Here is an 11,208-nt window from a genome sequence, read left to right as displayed (position 1 = left end):
TATAATTCTATGATATTTGTTTTCTGGTTTAGTGGAAGGGAGAAAGGCAGAGGATGCTTATCCTAGCACTTAATATTTTTACACTTAGCCATCTTGATTAATTATAGCTATGTGCTGCAGAAGTTCAGCATAAACTGGGTCATTTAATGTATAATTACACCTTTTAGATGAAGCTCAGATCTATTGCTGCAATTTTCCATGGGTTGTTGCTGCTGTTCTGTGCCTGAACAGAATCCAGTCCCAACCCTCCTGTAGCAGGAGGAATTACTTCATGGACGAGGTGAGAGAAGTGGAACCAGCCCAAAGAAAAAAGCAATTCTACAGCATCTGAAAAGGGAGAAAACTGGTAAGTGACACCATGAACAGCCATAAAAAAACAAATTCCATTTCACAGATGGTGAAACTGACAGTCTGTATGATGATAGGTAACGGTCGACACGGGAATACGTTTTTAAGAAATGCTCCAAGGTCTTGGAAACAAAATGTTGTTTATGTGCCACAGCCGTCCTTGTGAAGCATGCATATTTATCTCTTAGCCCTGTGGAATAAAACAGTAAACAAGAGAAAAATCCAAGGCATAACTTTGGCTTTGCCTTGAACTTTACAATGTTAGCATAAAATTTATAAAGTATGCTAGTTTTTTTTGTAACGATAATTTTTAGAGACAATAGTAACATTTTATAATTTGATTGCTTTCATGTGTGGCAACATTAGACTTTCAATACAGACTTGCACACAGACACACAAAAACCCATTATCACCAAAATGTTCAAATTCTTTAATTGAGTGACACATTTAATACCTAATTTGCTTGCTAGTTTTGGTGCTGTGTCTCCTTCCTGGAAATGTTTTTTCCAATTTGATAGAAGACCTCAGAAGTGCATCAGAGATGCCCTGCAGATAAAATAATTCATAGAGCTCTTTCCTTGTTCTGGAAAGTTCCGTGATAAGCGTCAAGGTTCTAAACTGAGACTTGTTTTACAGTTTCATTTTCTTTAATGTGTTCTAGACATTAAAGTCTAGATTATTATAGACAATAAATTGCCAAAAGGTCTTATAAACTTTTAACACACAGCCATGATTTCTATCTAAATCCAAATAATGACCAGGCAATACGAAACCCGTGACACTGGTCCTGTTGATACCAATGGTCCCCTTTCCCAAACCATTTATTCCTTTACAAACCAAGTTCCCTTTTGTAAAATAAGTATAATAAAAACTATGTGGTCATGTAACATTCTTGCTAAAATAACTCTCCTGAGGAATGCAGGCTACCTTCCATGTTTGTCATGAAGACACACTGTCCTTCACTAAATTGCTTTGAGTTTTACTTCTGATCTTATTTCTGTATGTCCATGTGTTCTCATTCTCTAGGGTATATAGTAAAGGTAGAATTCCCAAGTTATCTAATAAGTTCATATTTAGTAACTTGAGTAACTGACAACATTTCCCAAGCAGATATAGTGTTTTATGTTATCCTCATAACATAAAATGTGTGAGAGGGCTCTTACTTCTTGATATTCTAAATAATATTTAGTATTTTGGGGACTTTTCTTATTCTAGCCAATCTAATTTATAAGAAGTAGTAGCCCCTGGCTTTGGTTTGCATTTTTCTGCTGCATAGTTATGTCAAGAGTGTCTTCATGTGTTTATTCACCATTTGGATATCTTTTGCAGAGAAGTTTTTATAGAGATGCTCAACCTCCTTTTAAAATGACGTTTTTTAAAATCTTTATTCAGTTATTTGTCAGATTCCTGAACTAACACAACAGTTTTCAATTCCTGAGCATAGGGTAAATTTTGGTTTTGACTCAGTGACTCTTTCTCAACCTCCATCTAGTGTTCATAAAGAAGTCTGTATCTTGAGAGAAAAGGGAATTTGTTGCATGCTTTGTTTTGAGACAGGGTCGTGTTTGGCCTAGAACTTGATATGTAGCCCAAGCAGGCTTCAGGCCCACAGAGATCCTCTTACCTCTACCTAATAAGTGTTGGATTAAAAGTGTGCATCATCCTGCCTTGTGGTTTCTTTGATGGTTATGGTGGTGATTTTCTACCACTAAGGGAGGATTCTTGGTGCCTTCCCATTATCCTGGACTCATCTATCCTGTAACACACAAATCTTCACTGTCAGGATGGCAAGGAGACTCTCCAGCCCAAGCGTCCATCTGAAAAATCCTTATCTTCTAGGGAAGGGGAGGCATAAAACTTAACTACCTTCAAAAAGTGTGCCACTTGCATCTCAAGATACAAGCAAAACCCATTTCTGAGGAAGATAGAATGCTATGCTCAATGGATGGCATAAATCACAGCAATTTCTTCTTTCATGTTACGCATGCTGGAAGTCCAAGACTCAAGTCTGTTGAGGTTTGCTTTCTTTTGAGTTCTGCCTCCCTGGCTGAGATTGTTGCCAGTGGTGTCCTTTCTGTGGGACAGATTGAATTGGAGCCCCTTCTAAATAACCTCATTTTAATTTAATCATCTCTGTAAAGGCCCTGAATTCAGACACAGTTGAATTCTGAAGTGTTGGGATTTAAATCTTTGATATTTGGGGGCTGAAGTGAGAGCTCAGTAGTTAAGAGTATGTATTTTGCTCTTGCAGAAGACCAATTTCCTTTCCCAGCATCCATGGTTAGCAGCTCACAATTGCATGTAATTTCAGCTCCAGGAGGATTCCAGACCTCATTGTCCACATACAGAAACACATATACATACAATTAAAAATAATAAAAATTTTATAGCTTTGCATTGAGGTTTTTAAAAGTTTAGATTAAGTTTACAACAGGATAGAAGTTAAAACCTCTGATCCTTGGAAAAAATCACAAACTCTCATTAAGGATCTTAACTGAAACTTCTGAAATGACCAGAAAATGCTAGAATGGGGTTAGGAAGCCATCCTCCTTAAGCGCAAATCGTTAATCACAGCCCCAAGAGTCATAACAAGACATAAAACTTCCTACCACTGTTCATGAGACAGAGCAGGGAGACCCACCTCTCTCTAAATACTAGACTGACATAAAGCTTTGTTGAATTGTTTCAATTACTGTAAGTTTTTCAAGTCTATAAGCACTTCTGATTTATTCTCCTATGAATGAAGAATTGGGAATGGTGTAATTTGACTTCTTAATTAGCTATAGGGCTCTCTTGTGTTGTCTTTGCTACATGACCAAAACCAATGTCACTCAAAGAGCCTGCTGGATCACCTTCATCCCTGCATCTGCTGTTTTCCCATTCTACATGTCACAGCAATCGTCCTGCCTCTGAAGACACAGTCCCAGCTACGACTGGTTTTATTTGGGGGGGGATGGGGTTAGGGGGTAAGAATAAGTTTATTCTGAATCCAAATACTAGTGACTGTGACCTAGAAACATGGATTCAAGTTACCCTAGTTTCTGTGTCCCTGTGTGGTGACAGTTTGATAAAGCCTTTGTCAAACAGAAAAATAAGAAAAAATTACAAATCACTATACTTTCTGAAACACTGGTGGGTAACTGAGATAGATGATGTGATAGTTGTCAACATGTGAACATATCTGGAATTAACTAAAACCCAAATGATTTGGTACCCCTGTAAGGAATTTTTCTTAAAAATTTTCTTAATTTTTTTCTAAATCATCTGAAGTGGGAAGTGCCACTTCTAACCCGGATCTTAGACTGTGAAGGTACACCTTTAATCCAGATCTTTTGACTAAGATGACTTTTCTCTGATTTGAGCCTCACCTTCAGTCTCTAGAAATGACATGGAAGAGGAAGCTAGCTGTCATTGCCTGCTTGTTCTCACCCTCACTAGCCAAGTCCATTCCTTCACTGGCATTAGAGCCTACTTCTTTAGGATTCTGGTGTATACTGAAGACCAGCAGAGACATCCAACCTTGTTGACTGACACTGGGTTCTTGAACCTTTCACTGGTAGGAAGGCATTGTTGGACAGGCTGGACCACATCTTATTAATCATTCTAATCTACATATTCTTTCTATGAGTTCTGTTTCTCTAGTGAACCTCATTGGTCAATAAAGAGCTGACTGGCCAGTGGGTAGGCAGGATTTTTGGGTCAGAGAGAAGGGCTGAGTCAGATGAAACACCAAGAGATGCAGAGTGAACAGGATAGGAAGTATGTAGGTGAAATAAATGAGTCTCAGAGCAGCACATAGATTAAAAGAAATGATTAATTTAAGTTGTAAGAGATAGCTAGCTAGAAACAAGCCTAAGCTCTGTGCTGATCATTTATAATTAATATTAAATCTCTGTGTGGTTATTTGGGAGTGAATGGCTGTCATTAGTCATGCAAATAGCTATGATCCATCGAAATTTAGGAAGCTACAGAAGCAGCAGAACAGCTCCTATGATGACCAGGAACAGAAGAAGGAGGGGAGTTGAAGTAGAAGAGATGAATAGAGAGCTCTAAATGCCAAATGGAGACAGTGAGACAACTGGCAGGCCTTGGTTGCCAAAAGAATTCCTGTCAAGACATCAAAAATCTCAAATACTAGAGCTAACAGTGGCTGCTGCAAATGGCCCAGTGTCTCCATAGCTGAGGCCCACATAGGGCCTATGCCATTTGTAGGGCAAAGTCCCTATACTCAGATAAACCTAGGGTTTCTACCAGTTGAAGGTGCCACTTATTACTGCTTCTTTGTGCCTATTGTTTGTCTGGCACTGTCAGACTTTGAAGAAAAATAACAGCTACAAGAGACCAGTGTCTGAAGGGCATCTTGCCTATTAGGGATTCCCACCCAGGTAGCTAAAGAACTCTGAGCCCGGAAAGTAGGAACACTCTCACACAATCTTATACCAAGTGGGACACAAAAGTTGACATACTTAATGTGAAGGTGGGAACAAATGTTGAAAGCCGTCTTCTGCAACCAGTCCGAGTCGAAGCACCAGGTAAAAGCAGGTGACTGCAAGAGGCATTTGCAGTCCAGGGTACATCAGCAATAAATGGAAAACGTTGATGATGCAAACCCCGAAACCTGGCACAAATTGGAAACTTCTCCAATTCTTCAAATCTGTTAGACCTCTCTTTGAGCACACATGTGTAGAATTCTAGGACTTGTCTTAGTATGGCCTCAAGAGCCTGGGGAAAATGAAAGTCCCCTAGATAGCCTAAGGTACCTGAGAAACTTGGAGCCTATGAACCTGGACTACAAGAGAGGAAATAAGCACTTTGCAGAATGAGCCAGAATTATGGAGAGGCTGAAAATTCCCAATTTATAATGCATTGTAAGCTCTACCTGAACTATGCACCAGTACAATGTTCGTTCCATCAAGACTGTCTTAGCTCAGGCTGCTTCAGTTTCAGGCTGATTGGGAAGACTCTTTGGAGCCTGCCTGCTGTTTCCTTGTCAGTAGACTGACAACTTTTAGTTATTTTGCGAAATAGTTTTTATTATTTTGATTTTTATGGAAGAGTGCTGTAGTTAGGTAATTTTAACCCCTTCCACTTCCAGAGCTTCTTCATCCTCCTGCTTAAAGTTCTCACCTCTTCATTGACCATTATTGGTAGATACCACATACACACACACACACACACACACACACACACACACACACACACACACATACCTAGTGAGTCCATTTAGTGTACTTATGTGTACATGTGTTTAGGGTTGATCATTTGGAATTCCAGAGCATATTAAAGGTGCTTATTCCTGGAAAAAAAACTCTAATTCTTCTTCACTCAGCAGTCATAGATTGATTGTTGCTCTTTCTTTTCTTAAATGGGGCCTTAGTATTGCTTTCTGTGTTTGTATCAATAACTTAATCCCACATGCTGAAATCATAACAAAAGAAAAGATCCATTCTTAATTATAAATATCATTAGTGCCAGTTTTTTTTTACATGATATCATTATCCACCACCACCAACAACAAACTCTCAGACATAAGAGCAAGGAAAACAAGTCTGTCATGAGAAGAACCTCAGAAACTCTACTATCAATTGACCCAGACATTGAATTGTCAGTTACATGAGTATCTTGGTAAAAAGGGTGTGAGACCTAGCAATTTAATCAGACTGGATATTTCTGCAGGGAGGAAGATGTGAGCATTGTCTGTGAGCAGAGTGTGGGGATAAGCACACCTGAAGTTAGACCAGTAGAGGAGCAAAGATAATACTCCTAGACCAGTCAAATAACAAAGACAATACTTCTAGACCAGTCAGGTAGCAAAGACAATACTCCTAGACCAGTCAAGTAGCAAAGACAATACTCCTAGACCAGTCAAATAGCAAAGACAATAAATACTCCTAGACCAGTTGAGTAGCAAAGATAATACTCCTAGGCCAACCAGCGAGGAACAAAGACAATACTCCTAGACCAGTCAGGTAGCAAAGAAAATACTCCTGGACAAGTTGAGTAGCAAAGATAATACTCCTAGATCAGTAGAGAAACAAAGACAATACTCCTAGATCAGTCGAGAAACAAAGACAAAACTCCTAGACCAGTTGAGGAGCAAAGATAATGCTTCTAGACCAGTAGAGGAACAAAGACAATACTCCTAGACCAGTTGAAGAGCAAAGATAATACTCCTAGGCTAGTCGAGGAGCAAAGAATATATTCCTCTCAGACTCACTACAAACTCTGTAACTCATAATAATTTGGAGTAACATCTTTGTGGAGTTATTTATTTAAAATAAATATAAAATATAGACTCTTTCAAGCAGAAGTCCTGAAAATTTGTTGCCTTTAGATGCACACTTGTTTGCGAAGTCCTGTAGACAGAGGGAGGGCTATGGTACAAAACTAAAATTAGGAACTCTCTAATAAATAAAGAAAGATACAAAATCATGAAAACAAATAATAATTTTTGATATTTTGTATTGCTCCAACTTTAATGAAAAAACAGTGATGTAGTGTAGAGGTTTGAAACTATAGAGATTTATAAAATAGTATAAAACAGCACATAAATGGAAGGAAATTCTCTTTTAAGGTTTTCACCCATGAAATGACATTTGAACGTTGCAAAAGGTGAATGATACACATTTTACCACTTGAAACAATATAATAATTTACTGAAATATGTAAAAATCTTGAATAAAGGGAAATATTCTTTTTAAAAGCTTGCACATATTAGATCTATTGTCATTACAAAATATCTGATATCATTGCAAAATATAAGACTTTTAGGTACATTGTTAATTTTCAAAACAATTAAATCATCTTTTCATGATGTAAGTTCTCTGAGGATACAAATACTAGCTCAAACTAAGATTAATATATTAAAGGATTGTGTGGATAACACTCTACATCCCTATGTAAGCTCCCAGCCCTTTCACGCATCAGACTGGAAGATTAGGAGTCCTTCAGTTTAAACAGAAAGCAGTAAGATGAATTCTCCCACTTATCATTTCTTATTCTGGCAGCAAAGTAATACACTTGCAATTTTAAATCACTCCTAGGGTATCATCTTTCAAACATACCATCAAAAGTCTACAGACAATGTAAAGAGCTAAGGCGCTCCTGGCAAAAAGAAATTCCTATGTATTAGTTTTAATGAGAAAAAAAATACCATTGTTACTTTCATCTTACTATCTTGTTCTTTCAAAAATAACTTCATTTTTAATGATGCCTTGGATCCAAAAGACAGAAAGAAACTACTCTTGTCCTTTCAGAGACCCTGATAGTATTTAATTCCAATGAAAGAAAGCTGGGCTTTTAATTTTCGTCAACTTTGCTTTATTTTCAACCTCCATATGTACACTGAGTGCTTTGATATGATTCAAAGCAGCACGCTGACCACTGAGCCCTCCCTTACATGAACTTGTCTGTCTGTGTTTATTCTACACTTAGCTCCATGGTGGTATCATCCTCTGCAGAGGAGTGAGCAGACACAAGGCTGGTTTCCTGAGACCTCTGCTCATCCTCTCTTCTTTGTTTTGGGGTCTGCCTCTTGATGCTGAAGTAGATCAAAGCGCCTCTCAAGCTGCAGCTTTTTCATTGTGTTCCAGCCATGGTGTGATAGAGGCTAACAAAGAGGAACAAGAACATTTGAAGCAGCTACAATAGTATCTATTATGCATCAATCATAGACAAGAGCTGAGTTGTGTAGGAAGGATATGTAGCTATTGTGGAAGGTTTCTTTGTAATGCCAGACAGAAATAAACATTTGGAGCCAGGCTTTCCTAGGAAAATAGCCTCCCTGTGATGTGCATGCTCAATGTAGTTGGTGGGTCTGCAGTTCAGGCATGATGCCTCAAATGGGAAGTAAATTGCAAAACCTTGAAATAACGGATCCAGGCATTGAAACAGCTGTGCTGTGAACCAGACATTGAATGTTTTATAGTTATCAGGCCAATATCTAAGTGTGCAGAAGTACAAAGGCTTTGGAGACTTCGGGGAAAAAGTCTACTGAATAGCAGTTGCTGAAAGCAGAGAACATCCAGTGCTTTTGTAAATCAAAGAAATGTGTTTGGAGAAATCTCTAATTTGTGTTGTCCTCATTCTTAGGACATACTTTGCTCTCCATCGTATTCTTTTATGAACATCTACAGTTTTAAATGAATATGATAAATATTTAATTACTGCTAATTTTGTCATATAACATTTCTGATTATAACATAAATTATAAAATGCTCTTGAAACATGAAATCCAAGGCCCCTTTCTAGTAACAAGGTTTTATTTTATTCTCCTTACTATCTGTTACTATCTGTATTATTGTTCTTTATCTATTAGTAATTTGTTTCCATCATCATTATGAAACACATAGTCTTCACAAACTGAATGTTTTTTTATATACTTTACCAAGTTCTACATATTAAATTTCTAGACACCAGTGTGAAAGTATACAGAGATTGGGGCTTTTGGTAGTAATTTAAAGTAAATAAATTTAGTAGGATGGGCTGCTTGTGATCATATTTGTTCTCTCTTAATAGAAGACACCATTCTTCAGTCTGTGACTCAAAAAGATGTCATGTGGAATGGAGGTCACCTGAAAGCCAGGATCCCTGAGAACAAAGCAAACCTCTTCATTCTCTTAATGTCACCTCAGCAACCCCTAAACAACAAGAGAGTTTTTCTCTTGTTGAGATCACAATGTCATGGAAACTGCAGCTGAGGAAAGTACCAGTTGTGCATCAGTTAGTATTTTTGGTTTCTAATAGCAGAAGTTGCCATTGACCCACTCATGGATGAAAGCGGATGTATTGAAAGGAGTCTGAGAAGTGCAGAGAATTACAGGGAACTCAGAATGACAAGAACCTGCAAATGTTTCTCACATTTACTCTGAGTCAGACATGCAGTTAAAAACTGGGTCATTATCCTTCCAGGAATTTCTGTTAAATGCCCAACCTCTCTCCAGTCTGGTGTATCTTTGCTTTAGATGCTAGTCCTCTTCAGAAAGAAATTAATTGTTCTTCGAGTTCAATTGATTTGGAATGTATAGTGCAGGATTTGCAAAAGTCAATTTCAAAAAGACTTTCTTAAACTTTTCTCTCTTTGCCGGGCGGTGGTGGCTCACACCTTTAATCCCAGCACTCGGGAGGCAGAGGCAGGCGATTCTCTGGAGTTCGAGGCCAGCCTGGTCTACAAGAGCTAGTTCCAGGACAGGCACCAAAGCTACAGAGAAACCCTGTCTTCAAAACAAAACAAAACAAAACAAAACACTTTTTTCTATTTTATTTTTATTTTCAGTATGGCTCAGGCATTTTAACTGAAAGAAGAGATGGTGTCAGAAAACAGTTTACATACCAGAAATCTGGTCCACATGCTTCTACAGTAAATGGTCCTACACACTGTCTTAATTAGGGCTTCTATTGCTGTGAAGAGACACCATGACCATGGCAACTCTTATAAAGAAAACGTTTCATTCAGTTTGGCCTACAGTTTCAGAGGTTTAATTCAGTATCTTCATGGTGTTAGACATGGTGCTGCAGAAGGAGTTGAGAGTTCTACATCCTGATCTGCAGGTAACAGGAAGTAAGCTGAATGCCACACTGCACATAGCTTAAGCATAAGAGACCTAAAGTCTACCCACACAGTGACACACTTCCTCTAAAAATGTCATGTCTATTCTAATGAAGTCACATCTCCTAATAGGACCACTCTTTTCTGTGAGTCATTTTCTTTTAAACTACCACATATACTGAGTCTTCTTGCAAGCCCTTACTTTAATCATTTGAAATGCTAAAAAATTGAGTATGTGATTTTCTCAATTTGAAAAGAAAATCTTTAGAAATTATAAAAACAATATTTGTGTAAAATCACCTAAAAATGGTGCATTGCCTTTGTTTTGGTCAAGCCTTTTTTTTTTTTGTTTCATCCCCTAAGTCTGTAATTCTGAATAAAGCACTCAGATGATGTGAGCTACTTTAGCATCCACCCTCTTCATTTCATTATGACTCTGACCAATGTTACTGAACGTAGCTGCACTGCATGTATCTTCATTCTCTCACATTATTGTATGTTATTTACAGCTCTTTAAAAAAGTGCATGAAGCTAACCTATGGGTGTTCGGTAGCTTCAACGGCTTCAAGCATGAGTCTAATTCCTGAAGGAAGTGATGGCTGGCCACGGCATATGCACATGCTGTCAGCAAGAAGGAACAGTCTGGAGGGGCCACTGATAGTGACAATAGGATATGTCTCTACTGCATATACCAGCTTCATCGGATCTGATTCTCTTTGGATGTAAACCTTGCTCAACCTAGACGTAGTAGGGAGGGCCTTGGACTTTCCACAAGGCAGGGTGCATGCTTAGGGTTGGAGCGGTGGGAGGGGACTGGGAGGAGGAGAGGGAGTGGGAATTTGGATTGGTATTTTTTTAAGTAATAATAAAAAAGAAAAAAAAAAGCAAACAAACAAACAAAAAAGAAACACTCTGGGTGCTTCTTTTTCTTGGTCTTGTCAGCATTTCCTGTATGTAATATCCTTGGAATTTGCTGAATGTCCATCAGCTCAGACCATTAACTACAAAATGCAATAGACTGAAAGACTGGGTTCTGGAGTCTGAGAATTGTAAAATCAAAATGCCTAAAATAGTAGGCTTTATTTTGGAAACTCTTCTCCTTTGTTATATGCAGCCACCATCTTTTCTTCCTTTTGTGTGCTCTGGGAGAGGTACTAAACTCTTCGATGTCATTTTGTGTAAGGACATCACCATCACGTACTTAATTACCTCTCAACAATCTATTTCTAAACACTACTTATTGTTTTTTTATAACTTTCCCATATTAATTTTTAGTATATATTAGTGCGGGAGAATTGTCTGTATTCTGTCAA

General features: G+C 38.1%; 1 long non-coding RNA gene across 2 annotated transcripts in view; it reads left to right on the top strand.

Annotated features, from left to right (window-relative positions):
• Positions 1 to 10,593, top strand: part of LOC113456800 — a 47,524-nt gene extending 36,931 nt beyond the window's left edge. For both annotated transcript variants that reach the window (XR_003377538.1, XR_003377539.1), the window contains exons 3-4: positions 168 to 346; positions 10,405 to 10,593. This is a non-coding gene — a long non-coding RNA (uncharacterized LOC113456800). The remainder of the gene's footprint in view (positions 1 to 167; positions 347 to 10,404) is intronic.
• The last annotated feature ends 615 nt before the right edge of the window (positions 10,594 to 11,208 follow it).

The sequence above is a fragment of the Microtus ochrogaster genome, chromosome 16, assembly GCF_000317375.1.
Source record: "Microtus ochrogaster isolate Prairie Vole_2 chromosome 16, MicOch1.0, whole genome shotgun sequence".
NCBI lineage: Eukaryota > Metazoa > Chordata > Mammalia > Rodentia > Cricetidae > Microtus > Microtus ochrogaster.
Note: the sequence above shows the minus strand (reverse complement) of the source record. Positions and strands in the feature narration are given on the sequence as shown.